Below are 14,100 nucleotides of genomic sequence, written 5' to 3'. Positions count from 1 at the left end.
CCACTGAGGCAGCACCTGCAAGAGATCACATTTTACTTTTAGAGACGCCCTCACCTATTTTGACTCAGGTGGGTCTTAACTCACTCGTGGTCACACAATGCCTCGAACTCGTAATTCAACACCAGCCTCTGAAATAACAGAGATTACTAGCCCATGCTATCAGGCCTCGTTCTCATTGTGAAGTTAAAACTCGTAGTTTTGACAACAGGAATGGGCCACCAACAAATTTAAATACCAAAGTGTTTCTATCTGCACAGCTTCTTTGAAAACCATGGTTTGAGGAGTAGAGGAAAATCTGGGTCTGTCAGTATCACAAGGCAGACTAAAGAAGGCAATGGCCCATCTGTTCTCTTTGTCTTCGAGCTGAGCACAAAGAATTAGTTAAGGTAGGAAAAAGGGAGATGAAATACACTAGATGGACAGAATGCTCTAGGAAAATAAAGCAAAGGCTTTGGATAAGACCTGATTGACGACAGGAACAGCTCAAGGCTGATGTAGCTGGGAACTGAAAGAAGAGCGGGCTTGGTAGGCCAGATGATGGGAAAAATAGAGAAGAAAACTCAGAAAATGGGCTACAAGAGATGATGGTCACAGCAAGGATCTTAGATATTCTCCATGGTGGGAAGCCGCTAATAGAAAGCAAAGTCATTGTTGAAGGAAAAAGTCCAGAGGAAACCAGCAGGGGACTAGGACAGAGGAAAGTCTAGAAGACCATTGCTCATATCTTGATGGATGTTTTTGCCATTGCCCTTCATTTGCCTCCAGTATACATGCAACAGCTAACATTTCAGTGAATTGAACAGCATCATAGTCAGGTGAATGCAGATGCTGGAGAACACAATTGATAGAAATATCACAGAAAGAATGTTTACTATTTTGATCTGACAAATGTGGTCTGTTTTTGATCCAAATTTGCACTAGTTCTAATTATAATTTTGATGAAAAGTTAAATACTTTTTAGGGAAAAGGTATGCAACTATGTTTGATAAGACAATTTAGAGAAAAGGTGCTTTGCCAAATTATTATTTCCACACACAGTCAATATGTGAAATATTTACAGTCTCCACCTTTTAGCAGTCAATTATTTAACCTTTCAAGGAAGTTTTTGTGCAGGAAGAAGTAATTATGTATAATCAGATTTAATTATGTTATGGAAGGCAATACAAGGTCCTTGCCAATTATGTTAGTAAGTTGCTTGCCTGGCTCCTTCTGAGGCGTGTCAGCAAGAATTCTTTCCAGCAGAGAGCTCTTCATCCAGAAGCTTATTTCAGATAAAAGAAAGATGTAGTGGTCTTTAAGTTGAGGACAAATGTGATAAGAAATTGCTCCCTAAATCTCAGTCAGCTATTTTCCTTCCAGATTTGAGAAAACTCAATGAGATACTCCTTATAATGTCACATCCAAATTTAGAGGGGAACTCAATGTATCAAACGACATTCTGACTAATGTGGCACCAAAGTATCTTAGTTGGGCAGGCACCACTGAGACTCCAGGCTCCAAATAGATAGCTCCAGCCACAGGTCACATAGAAAGCCCTGTGAATCTTAGGGTCATAAAACAAACGACAGTCATGGACTTGAGGGAATGATCTGTAGGATGTTGCAGGTGGCAGTTGAAGGGAGAAATGACCGGTGTTGGGTATATTTGTTTCTTACCTACTTTGTTGGGTTGTTATACCTACCATCCTCTTGGTAACCCTTATTCCACTTAATCTCTTTCTAATCTCCCACTTAGGTAGGAGAGAAAGAAAGTTAGAGAAGAAAGGTGACCCCTTGAGGCTACTTTCCTGCTACAGGGCTTTGGGTTCCCTGGGGAGCAAGTCTGATCCTCGCTCCAAGATATCTGCTTTCCTCTTCTTGTCCCTTTGCTCACAGTCACTTTTTACAAACCACAACAGGAACCAGGAGCAGCAGCAGGGAGTAGCAGCTGCCTCTGAGCATGCTCCTAGTTGCCTTGTGGCTCTCGCGATTTATACCCTCTCAAAAGCTCCCAGAATTAAACTATCTGCAGCTGGCAAAAAATCACTCCATTCTCATGCACAGGGCAAATCATAGTCACCTGCTGTAAAGCAGCCTTAAATGGCACATATCTGGTTTAAAAGAAAAACATATTAATATAACTTACTTTTTAAGGAACCAAAATTCTCACTACACAGGAGTGGCAGGAGGGGTTGATGGTCAATATGCATTATTGCATGTAAAGTTGTTCAAAACATGTTTATTCACTAAAATTGAGTAAAATGTTAAACTTAATTTGCAGCAACTACTCTTTTTCAAAGTTTTTACCTATATATGGGCAAGAACCTAGGTAGACGGTTTTGAGAAGAAATGTTTGAGCCTTAAGGTTTTGGCATTTCTATGCAAGCAAAAAGTTAAACTCTACTGACTACCATTAACTGTAAAAGTTAATTCTAGAAATGCTAAGACTGTGTGTATCACCTTTATCTACTATTAAAGCAGATTACTACACTATGATCCCTGATAAGTACATATGACTTAGAAATTAACTTGATCTAGGCAGAAGTAGATAGTTACATGGTATGACCCATGATGGAGTAAACTTAATGTCACTGGGGTGAGCCAATATCAGTGAGGCCTGCCTCCCTTGGTTATAATGCAAAGACAGAAAATATCATGTGGCTGGATAAACAAAGAGGTCCTCCAAATCTACCTTAGCCTTTAAATTCAACTGTAGAATTTTGCTGCTATTGTTGGGGTGAGTTAGATAGTCTATTAAAGGTAGTTTAATCCAGGCTTAAGAACAAGGGTAAGAAGAACAGAGTCCCAGAAGAGAATCAGACATACCCAAATGCAGCTATACCCTCCCAAAGGAAGTCCCTATCTTTATTTTTACTCCTGAACCTACCCTAAGGACAAAAGCAAAATAAGGACAAGAGTTAAACCCTCAAAATCCACTCACTTTAAAACTCCCTGGGGCTGGAGTTTGCTGAATTAGCATTAGCTGTGTTGGTTACTATGTGCCTAGGTAGACCAGATGGTTTCAAGTAGCAGCTGTTGATAGGAGACAGCAGCACTGGGACTGAAGTTGTTGAGTTTGTATTCATTGAATTCATGTGTCTTGCCTTCACTGTGAGCCATGGCCCTTTGTTTTCAGTGACAAGAAGTCCAATTAAAAAAAACAATTTCTACTTTAATAAAAAATGAAGAGCTCTAACTACTATTATTGTTGGAGTGTCAATGTTAATGATGAACTATTATTGCTGAGTGTCAATGTTAATGATGAGTTGCCAGAGGTAGGATTCTATGGCCAATAGCAGATAAACTATATTTCATTTCTCTATTGTACCAACTCATCTTGAAAAAACTTCTTTTTTTTTTTACTTTTAATTATGTGTACCTCTGTGTGGGTATGTATGACCAGGAGTGCACTTGCCCATGGACACCAGAAGAGGGTGTCATTTCATCCTGGAGCTAGAGTGATAGACAGCTGTAAGTCATCTGATATGAGTGCTGGGGATTGAACTTAGGTCTACTACAAGAGCAGTGTGTTCTCATGTTTGGCTGCAATCTCCTTTAAGCACTGAACCATCTCAGCAGCCTCCACCCCAAACTATTTCAACAAGATAAGGTATACAAACAGTTTATACATGGTTTGTTTTCTTCTTTCATATTTATTCTTTTGAACAGTATGGTCTGTGCTTGCTACATGGCAGGCGGTGTTCTGAATATCAGAGATTTGGAGATTAATAAGACTAGAATTTACTCTACAAAGAGCTTACATTCTGGAGGAAAAGCTTGTAAGACGTTAAAAAGAAATGAACGAGGTCATCAGACTCAGTGATGAGACTAAGGAGGGAAGGAGGGAAATCAAAGACAGGCTACAGACAAGCAACAGTTTGAATAAACCCAAGGAAGGATGTAAGTCTGAAGTAGAACCCGCAGGAGAAGGAGCCTAACACACAGCAGGCTAGGGTGGCAGGAGTGGAATAGAAGAGTTTGCAGGAAGCCCTTCACAGCAACACTTAGGGAGAAAGAGAGGGGCAGTGTTTGAACAGAGGGAGAGCATTTATTGCAAACGGGTTGGAACAAGGGCTGCAGTGTATGCTGCCCTTACGTGAGATCTGTCAGAAGAGTTGACCTCTCCTGGATTTTTGAGACTTGATCCTTCCAGCATCTGTCTTTCTGATCCCCATATTGGTCATCTACCCAAGGGGAGTAGACAAGAGCATATATAAAGTGATTCTTTTCACACAGAGGCAATTTCCAGCAAGACATCTAGCAAGTCAAGAGTCACTGGGCTCTACCAATGGCACTCTCTGTATTTGGAGAAACGAGTCAAGGGTGTACATGCATGTGCATGCATACATACACAAACATACAAATGCACTTCATTGATCAAACTAATATTCATTTGGAAGTAAAAGGTATAGAACCAGCTAAACTGCTCAAGTTCTCGTCTTCCTATCAGAAGGACCTGAGTTTCACCCACAGACCTACCAGGGGTCAGTGGGGATAGCACCATGGCCACATGCAGTTGTAATCCAAGTGCTGGGTAGGCTAAGACAGGTGAATCCTGGGTGTTCACTGCCAAATAGTATAGCCTAGACTTTGTGGTGAGTTACAGGCCAGTGAGAGACCTTGTCTCAAAACTCAAGGTGGACAGCTCTTGAGGAACTACACTAAAGATTAATCTCTGACATCCACCCAAATGCACACACATGTGTACTGGCAATCACCACACATGTATATGTACCCACGCATACACAAATGTGCACATACAAATACACAGAAAGGAAACAGAAAGGTGTCCTCAATAATAGGCAATCTTCACATACAGATAGATATCTTAAGTGTCCAAGACAAACTTATGTAATCATAGATATTCTTTCCAGCTACACTGCTGTGCAAGCTGGGTGTCTATGGAAGTGCTACAGAAGTGAGGGTGCTTACGAGACATGAGTTCTCCCGGGCTGCTACACATGTTGAATAGCCCTGCCCTACTCCCCTGAGAGAGCTCTAAGGAAAGAGCATTTCCCATAGTAATGAGGTGCTGCAGCCAGCTCTCTGATCTGACTGCTCTGTCCCAGGGCCCTCTTGAGCATCCTTCTTCATCAGCCTCCCACTGCCTTGAAGCCTCTCATATTGAATATCAATACTGCAGTGGATTTTGCAAGCACTAACCTGATTTAGAGATGAAATGGAAACAGTTCCATATCAGCAAAAATGTTAAAATTACATATACCCAGACTCCACGCAAGGAAAGGAAAGTGAATAAAGGCTTCGAATTCCCAGGAGGAAGCTGAGAGCAAGGCAGGGGGACAGAGGGAGGGAAGCCAGGAGAAGGATTCAAAGGATGGAGAGACAGAGAAGGCCAGTGGCAGAATGTCTCAGATTAAATATACTAAGACAGAATTTAGGATGAGGAAGACATGGGTTTTAAAGTTGTCTGTCAAGCTTCTCCCTATGGTGCCCATGAGTGTAGAGATGGCATTGAACATCTATAGAGAGCAGAGAGGGGGTTAGTTCTCTATAAGAATGGCTCTTAGTCACTGATTCTAGGTCTCCTTGGTTGCACGGGTAGATTCAGGGAGCCTTGAAAGGAACCTCAGATGCAATGGAGAGACAGAGACAGAGAGAGACCGAGAGTCAGAGAGAGAGAAAAGAGAGAGAGAGAGAGAGAGAGTGTGTGTGTGTGTGTGTGTGTGTGTGTGTGTGCGTGGTGTTGCACACACTCACATTCTCTTAACTTGTACTACTCATTGCCTCAGCTTTCCTCAGCACTGGGTTTTTATTTCTGGTGTCTCCATCATCCTGAGGTTTTTGCTGCAGCTTAGGGCTCACCCTTACAAATTCTCATATTGCTCCATCAGGGGCTTCCTGTAGAGAACGCAGTCCTGCTACATTCTATCCAGTCTCTTACACCTCTGGAATATTGACGTACACCTCTATCACCCTGCAACTCTTCCATTCTGTGTACTAATGCCAGCGTAAGCAATATCCAGGCACTCTCCACCCGTGGCTTCGGTGGCCTCTGAGTTCCAAGGCAAGCTGGACCTGAAAAAAAAAAAACACTTCCCTAGACATCTTCTGAAATCAAGAACTTTCTTATTGTGCTGGTTTGAATGAGATGTTCCTCCATAGTCCTAGGTCCTTGTATGCCTGGTTGCCAGTTGTTGGCATTGTTTGGAGAGGATTAGGAGCTGTGGCCTTGCTAGGGAAAGTCTGTCACTGGAGGTAGACATTAAGAGTTTAAAGGCTCAAGTCGTTTGGAGTTTGTTCTCTCAGCTTCTTTCTTGTACTCTTAAAAGTGAGCTTTCCCTTGTCCCAGGCACCATGCTTGCCCACGGGGCTGCCACACTCTCCATGATGATGATGATGGACTCCTGTGTGTCTGAAACCATAAGCCCAAATAAACCCTTCCTTCTGTAAGTTGCTTGGTCAGGCATTTCATCACAGCAACAAAAAACTAACTTAAAGAGCCCATCAAGAGAAAAATCTTTCAAAAAACTTCCAAGTTTTACAACTAGAATCCTACGATACATAAGTCCTTGATGATTCTTGAAATGTTTGAAATGGATTTTTTGAAATCCATCCCGTTTCCCTAGTAGAGTGTTTATGGCATGTTCTGAAAAGGTTTCTATTCATTTCGCAAGATGATCAAAGGTTCACTGGGGGTACAAACTGGCACGACTCTGTATCCATGCCCCTGATTTAGGGGTGATTTAGGGGTTCACCCCAATGTCTTCACTGAGTAGCAGACACAGTTCCTAGTCTGCAATACAGAACCATCGCATTTTGAGTCCTTTGTTAGGATTGGTTATGTTACGGTCTAAGTCTATAGATGGAGACTTTTACTCCTCTTGCCTTGCGGTTTCCCACAGCATGCTAGAGAGAGAACAAGGAATAGAGTTTTACCTATGTATGGTTCCCTTTTAATAGCCCTGGATTTTGATATTTTCCTGGGCATGGGTGCAGAGTGGTTGAAAGAAGATAATTACAAGCTGAGTGACAAAGCAGCCCTCCACATGACTTGTACTGTGGGCATCCAAGAACGTGGACTTGACTCTGAGGAGCTCGGGCAGCAGCATCTCTTAGAAATGTGATACCAAGGAAACAGCCTTAGTACACATGCTACAGGGGCTATCACCTGAGACCTTGCTCAGTGACAGGCACTGCTGTTGTGGTGACAGGGAACCCTCTCAAAGGGAAAGCCTCTCCACCAGAGCAACCCAGATATTTCAGCGTCTTCAGATAGCACAGCCTCCCCCTTCTGCAATAATTGTGTTCTAATAACCACTCACTCGGTATCAATGAACGCATTTCTCTTACATGTTCAAACTGTGTCAACGCAGAGCCCAAAACATCCCTCTGAAGCCATCACTTTATGACTATCAAGTCTGCTAATGACCTCCTAAACCTTCCATGTATGGGATACAAAATAACATGCCCTTTCAGGGACTGGAGAGTGCCTAGTACTGCCCCTCTAAAATGTATGTAGATGAAACCTAAATGTAACTCTCCTGGGACCTTAGGTAAGGTACTTGAGTATTGTTGTTACTTGGAGTCATCCCAGTTCATGCTAGGGAACCGACAGTAATCTTTTTCATCTTCAAACACATACTGGTCCAGATAATGAATTTGTTCATGACTATGTTCACCAGACCCTACAAGTTAAGACTCAAAGGTTTATATACCCATCTTCCTTAATCTGCCTTCTGTGGACACTCAACCACCCACAAGCCTCACAATCTCCACACGCCTCTGCCGCCAAGATATAAAGGGTCCCTGTTTTCTTAGCTACCTTCAAAGATGCCTCTTCGCTCTTCGCTCCCTCAAGCCTGGATGTATGACATCGTCTAAGGGTTAATTTCTTTCATCCCAAGAAGAAAGAAAGAACATGACAGATGAAGGTTGGCTTTGAGCCTGTAAAACAAACATTCTTAGGGGCAAATGGCACAGAAGGGTCCCTGGAAGGAAAGTCTTTGAGGCTTTGAAATGTTCGAGAGAGGGGACAAGACACCTTTTCAATGGAATACAATTATTTTGTGCTGCAGACATACACCCTTGTTTTGACTGTTTTTCAACTCTGTGGATTCCAAGTGGACTGGTAGAGAAATGAAGAATGACACAGTTGTTCTCTCTCTGTATCTACACAAAATCTGTCTAGACCTGCGAGATTGATTTGTTTTCCTCCCACTGTAGGAAGATCCAGGATGAGCCTATTTGTAAGTCTATGTCAGCATCCCTAATCTATAAAAGAGTTAGGCACTGAATTTGCCTTCAAAAAGTAGCTCTCAAGCCTCTGCCATTCCCTTCATCCATGAGTTAAGCAAAACCTTTGCTAGGCATTTCTTTATATCTGTATGAAAAGAATTTTACACCACCATCAGCCTTTTGGGAGAAAATTGCCATTCAATGCCTGGAATTTTGGTTGAAACAAGTCATCAGGTAGAAACAGAAAAAAAAAAAAAAAAAAACAAAGGGAAGGCCGACACAATGACTCAATAATTATTGTTCCTCCAGTCCCTTCTTGCCCACTTCCAGATCTAGTTACAATGTAGTGGTGATGGCCCTATCTGGTCCGCCACTTTGATCTTGTACACTCTCATTCCACCTCCTTGATTCTGGAATTTTTCTGTCTCCATAGTAAGTCTGCTACTTTCAATGCTGAGAACAGCTCTCCACGTATCTATGGATTCCTCCCTTTGGTGGTCTGCCTTAGCATTTTCCCCAGGGAGTAGAGCTGGAAACTATTTGTGTGCACTTTGCATAAAAATGGCAGGATCGAGTAGAATTTACACTTTCATTCATCTGCCAGACTTGGACTAAAATACCACCCTTCAAAATTCCAATTCAACTAATTTTGAGTGACTGCCCACAATTTGGAATCTGTCACTGAGTTTCTCAAATGACATCCATGGGTTTCCTGCTGCCCACAGAGCAGGCTCCAAACAGCTTGCTTGATGTATTCAGAGTCCCCTGGCATCTGACTTACTTTATGCTATGACAGCACTCACCGGTGGCAGACAGAAGTTATACAAAGGCCCCATCACTCCCAAGCTTAGCAGGTGATTTTGTCCCTCACTCTTTGTTCCTGTAGCGCTCCACGGTAGGACATGTTCCATGGTAGGACACGTTCCTCTGCCTTCTGAACTCTTGTTCACTCTCCATATCTACTCTCAGATGCACCTGACCAATTCTGTCTTTGTCCCAGAAAAAAATATATTAACAGATCCATCTCTGACTCTGTAACCTTCATGATTCAGCAATATTAGGGGTACAAAACCTGGTCATGATCACCTACAGCTTTTGCAGAGCTCAATGTGAATGGGAGGAGGGGCATCTATGGGTTTCTCATTCAACATTATCAAGACTGGAGCAATGGCTCAGCAATTAAGGTTGCTAGCTGCCCTGGAGAGGAGCCTTGGCTGGGCTCCCAGCGCACACATCATAACTACCTCTAACTCCGATTCCATAGGATCCAGTGTCCTCTTCTGGCCTCTGTGGGCACCTGAATGACTGTGAAGTGCATACATACACTGAGGCCCACATGTATACACGTGCAATAAAAAAATCCTCACTCTTTAAGTTGTTCAAAACGTTCAAGATGTCAATAGCACAGTATTATAAGGGCTCAGAAGGTGACACCCCCAAACAAAATCCTTGGGAATTCCTCTTTGAGCCTCTACTTGCTGCCCTCCTTTCTCCCACCAAGGTGACTCTCAGAAACTAAAAGTCCATCCCAAAAGCAAATCTCAGGAATTAGAACCTCCTTCACTCCCAAACAGAAAGTATAACTTTAAAAAAATCTAAAATCTGTTTTCCTGTTTTCATCCATCTTTCCTTCTTGGACCTGACCCCAGGAAAACTCTCTGACTGACCTTGTTTGATGAAAGATCATACAATCTCATTGTGCTTTGAGAAGGAAATGTCACTCACAGCTTTGTACTCCCAGCACATGGTACTGTTTGGGGAAGGGGAGCCTCACTGGAAGAAAAGGGTCCCTGGAAGCATTACTTCAGTCAAAGTCCCTTTCCACCTCCTGCTTCCTGTCTACCACAAGGTGAGCCATCTCCTCTGTACATGCGCAGTACCATAATGCTCAGCCTCACCTGGGGCCCAAAGTGATGAAGCCAGTCAACCACGGCTCAGACCTCTGAAACCGTGACCCTGAACAAACCCTGACTCCTTTAAGTTGCTTGTTTAGTAGTGCTGAAAAATAATCTGATTACGGTATCTCCGTTCTGATAGGGTCCCTTTCCAAATACCGGGAAAAAGAAGAAAGGCTCTACTAAAGAGATGCCAAGATGCTGAGAGAATCCAGTAGGCCACCTCCTCCCACCTCTATGTCAATCAATAAGCACTACACCCTACCCTTCTGTGCGATCACCTCTCTACATCCCATTGCTTTACAGAAAATGTGTAACAAAGCACATTAAACCCAAGTCTGTGGCCCTTCCCTCTAGAGGCTCCCTCATACATAAAACCGTGAAGAAGTTTCTTAAGGAATTAAGTTCCCGTGGTACATTGCCTGATGTTATAGAACTGTCAGGCCTGACTCCCGTGATTAAACTAAGAACAAGGTCCCATGAATGCTCAGGTTCTGTGGGTCTGCACAAGATGCAGAGCCCTGAAGCTGCATGGTGCCTTCTCTGATTGCTCAGTTACTCTTGGCCCAGGACAAATGGCTTTTCATGCATCTGCCTCCTCGGTCTCAGATCTGACATTGTCCCATTCTAGTCCCTCTCTCTTGCCTGTTCCTATTTCTTTCCTGTTGCTGATGAAATCATCAGAGACTTGGTGCTTTGAACGAGCACATTATACTCTAGCACGTTGATGAAAGGCAAGGATCCATGGTTGTCTCATTTGACCAAGATGAGGCTGTCAGAAAGGTTGGTGCCTTCTGGAGAACTCAGAGGAGACTGGGTTTTGGCTTCTCCGAGTATCTACAGTCCTTGACTTGTGACCACTTCCTCCATCTTGGAAACGCTCCCACTCTTTTCAGTCTCTGAACACCACCTTCACTGTGTTTTCTGCCTTAACTTGTCTCTTTTCTATAAAGACCTACACCAGCCACAGCTGGAGAATCCCAGACAAGCTCCCAATGCAAGGTTTTTCTTTAACATCTGCATTTGTAAAGACGTGTTGTGTCATATTACTAGGAGATTGGGATGTGGACGTATTTGAAGATGTTGTCCTCTCTTACCGCAGTCTCCAAGTCAGACTATCATATGACCACTCGAGGCAGATGACACAGATGCAGCTAAAAGCCCCAGGCACTGAACGGCCAGGGACTCTCCAAGCATCAGTGGGTTCTGTCACATGAGCACATGCCCACCAATTCCCTTTAACAGGAAATGTGTTGTAAAGCTAACTTACAAAGGGGATAAAGTGCAGTGATGGTGAGGTAGAAGGAAGGGGTGAAGTTCTAGGTTGGGTCAAGGATAAACAGAGGGATGGTGAGGAGAGAGAGGATCAGTTTCATAATAAGAGTCCTTACCCTGGCATTGAAAGCAATTGCATGCCAATAGCGATGTCTAGAGGCAGAGGGACAGAGACCGAGTAACCCACCCAGGCTAGATAACTCATTTCTAGACAGCCTGGAAGGCCACAGTAGGATTATCAGATTTAGCCCATAAAGATAGAATGCTGGGGTTAGGCCTGATTTGCAGGGAAACAGATAGTCTTTTAGAATAAATATATATCGTGCAATATTACCTGGAAACCCTACTTAAAGAGTGGCACTCTGGGACATTCATCCTCAAAGCCTGATTCTCTGAATCACACGTGGATGGAGATACAGTTTACTGGCTGAAGTAAAAAGACCTGCTTACTACTTTTTTTTTTTTTTTTTATCGTGTCAAGCCAGGAGAGGAAGAGAGGAAGAGAGAGAGAGGTGGGGGGGAGAAAATGGAGAGCGGGAGGAAGATGCTTACTACTTTCTTAATATGTCCATGCTCCCCTCCCCCTTCCCCATCCTCTCCACAGGAAATGACCTCTGCAGGCAGCACAGGACATGGCCATTCACAGCCCAGACAAGTCTGAGAACAGAAACTGCCCATCCCCACACCCAGCCTGGACATCAAGAGTAGAAAACGCATGGCCTTGATAAAGACACTGTTGACTTCTCTTAATGGCAATCCCTGGAAGGTGATGTCTCCCTTTGGTGGAAAGCATCCAGAGACAATCACTTTCTAAGACTCTTTGCCTCTCCACCCAGAAACATTTGTCCTCCTGTTTTCACCAATCGAACTGACGCCTCTGAATGCTAACCGAGTCCCACTACAGTTATGCATTGCAAGGAAGCATCCCTCCTATTTCTGCTCCTCCATAATTGCTGACCCTGTTTCTTGAATGGATGACAACACTTCTAGCAAGAATCTCAGCTTTGCCTCTACCAACTGGAGATCCAGGTGATATGGGGAAGCTATTCACAAGGTCTCGCTTCTTTTGATAAACCCTCTAATTTATTCCCGACAATAAGGACTCACCTTTCAAAGAGATCTGAGATTTGCACCAGTTCCCGTCGTTATTACGCGTCCCGTTTCTGGTAGAGCTGTTATTAGGGAGAAAGTGTGAAACGGACTAAAGCACGCCAAGGGCAGAAGACTGTTTTGTGAGGCCGTTCCCACCTTTACACACATGGCCCATCCTGAGCGCTCAAAACAGGTGTGTGTGAAAAGAAGACTGAGGAGGAGCTTAGGGTGGAATGGGAGCCAAGCCCGGCTGGGGAAACTCCATGCTTCCGCAGAGTCGGAACTGTCTATCTTGGCTTTCCACAGCTCTGGACTCTGACCATAGCGAAAGGCCACGCAAAAAGAAATCCTGAGCATAGTCGCACAGAGACCCACTTAATCTCCACTACCCAATCTTCAGAAGGTTAGCATTGCCTCCTCTTGGAACCTTCCTGACCTGTAAAGGTCACTTCTATTGTCCTTGGAACCACTGGTAACATCTGTCTGGTCTCATCGTTCGAACCATGATAGCACTCAGTATTTTAAGATGTATTTTTTTTTCTTATCTGCATGAGAGCTATGATGTCACGTCTCGGAAATTATCCGGTAACAAAGGTCTACCCTGACGTTACAAAAGTTGTTAAACAGGGAGGGAGGGAGGCTGGAAAGATGGCCCAGTCAGTAAAATCCTTGCTGTACAACATGAGGACCTGAGTTCAGATACCCTACCGGTGCATGAACAAACGGGATATGGGGGTGCATCTCTGTAATCTCATTTCCGGGGAGGCCAGGACAGAACGGCCTTGGCAAGTTGGCCTTTAGCTTCCTTGAGGAACTTTGTGTCAAAAACTGAAGTGAAGCAATGGTTAAGACAGAAGTTACCGGAAGTTGACCTCCGGTCACCACATATGCATACAGGCCCACACATGTTTGAAAATACACTCATGGGGGCTGGGGAGGAGACGAGGAGGAGGGTGGAAGAGTAGAAGTGAGGTAAGTAAGCTTCTAGGTTCTGCTCAGCCTGACTGAACTTCAGACGGGATTCTTACAGACCGGAGGCCTGTGGCTCTTTCCTCAAAGCATTTACTTTAGAAAAAAATTTATTGTAAATTATTCCTTTGAGGTGTCAATCTTCCCATCAAAATTTTCAAGCCTTCATTGTCTTTCTCTAGAACCTGGGAGAGCCCTTGGAACTGTAACGGCCGCGGGAGGCCAAACCCTCATGGTTCCATCTCAACAACCATTCCTGCCCGGCCTTTAGTCTTCTTTATCCATCTCTTGTGAAGAAGCCTTGTATAAAGTTGCTCACTCAATCCCATTCAGTGCAATTTTTTTCTTGACGGGAAAAGAAGGAGGGGATTGAAAGGGAAGGACTAAAACCAATCCATCGAACAAATCTCGATCCGTCCACGTGACGGATGAACACGATTCATGCCTGTGAGTTTGACTTAGAACTTGGCGATGGGAGACGCCGGGCCCTCTGCTCTCTCCGCCCCAGCTCCGCTGAAGGAGCTAAACAGAAGTGCCTGCCTCTGACAACGCGTCTCACATTTCAAGTGTGTTTTAGTCCACAGAAATCCCCTGGGGCCAGACTTGCCCGAGGCCGTTGCTAACAGATGCGCCAAGGGCCAAACAACAGTTGTGCTTTGGCTCCCTGTTCCGTCCGTCCAGAGGCAGGTGGAGGA

Source organism: Rattus rattus, chromosome 5 (genome assembly GCF_011064425.1).
Source record: "Rattus rattus isolate New Zealand chromosome 5, Rrattus_CSIRO_v1, whole genome shotgun sequence".
Taxonomy (NCBI): domain Eukaryota; kingdom Metazoa; phylum Chordata; class Mammalia; order Rodentia; family Muridae; genus Rattus; species Rattus rattus.
Note: the sequence above shows the minus strand (reverse complement) of the source record.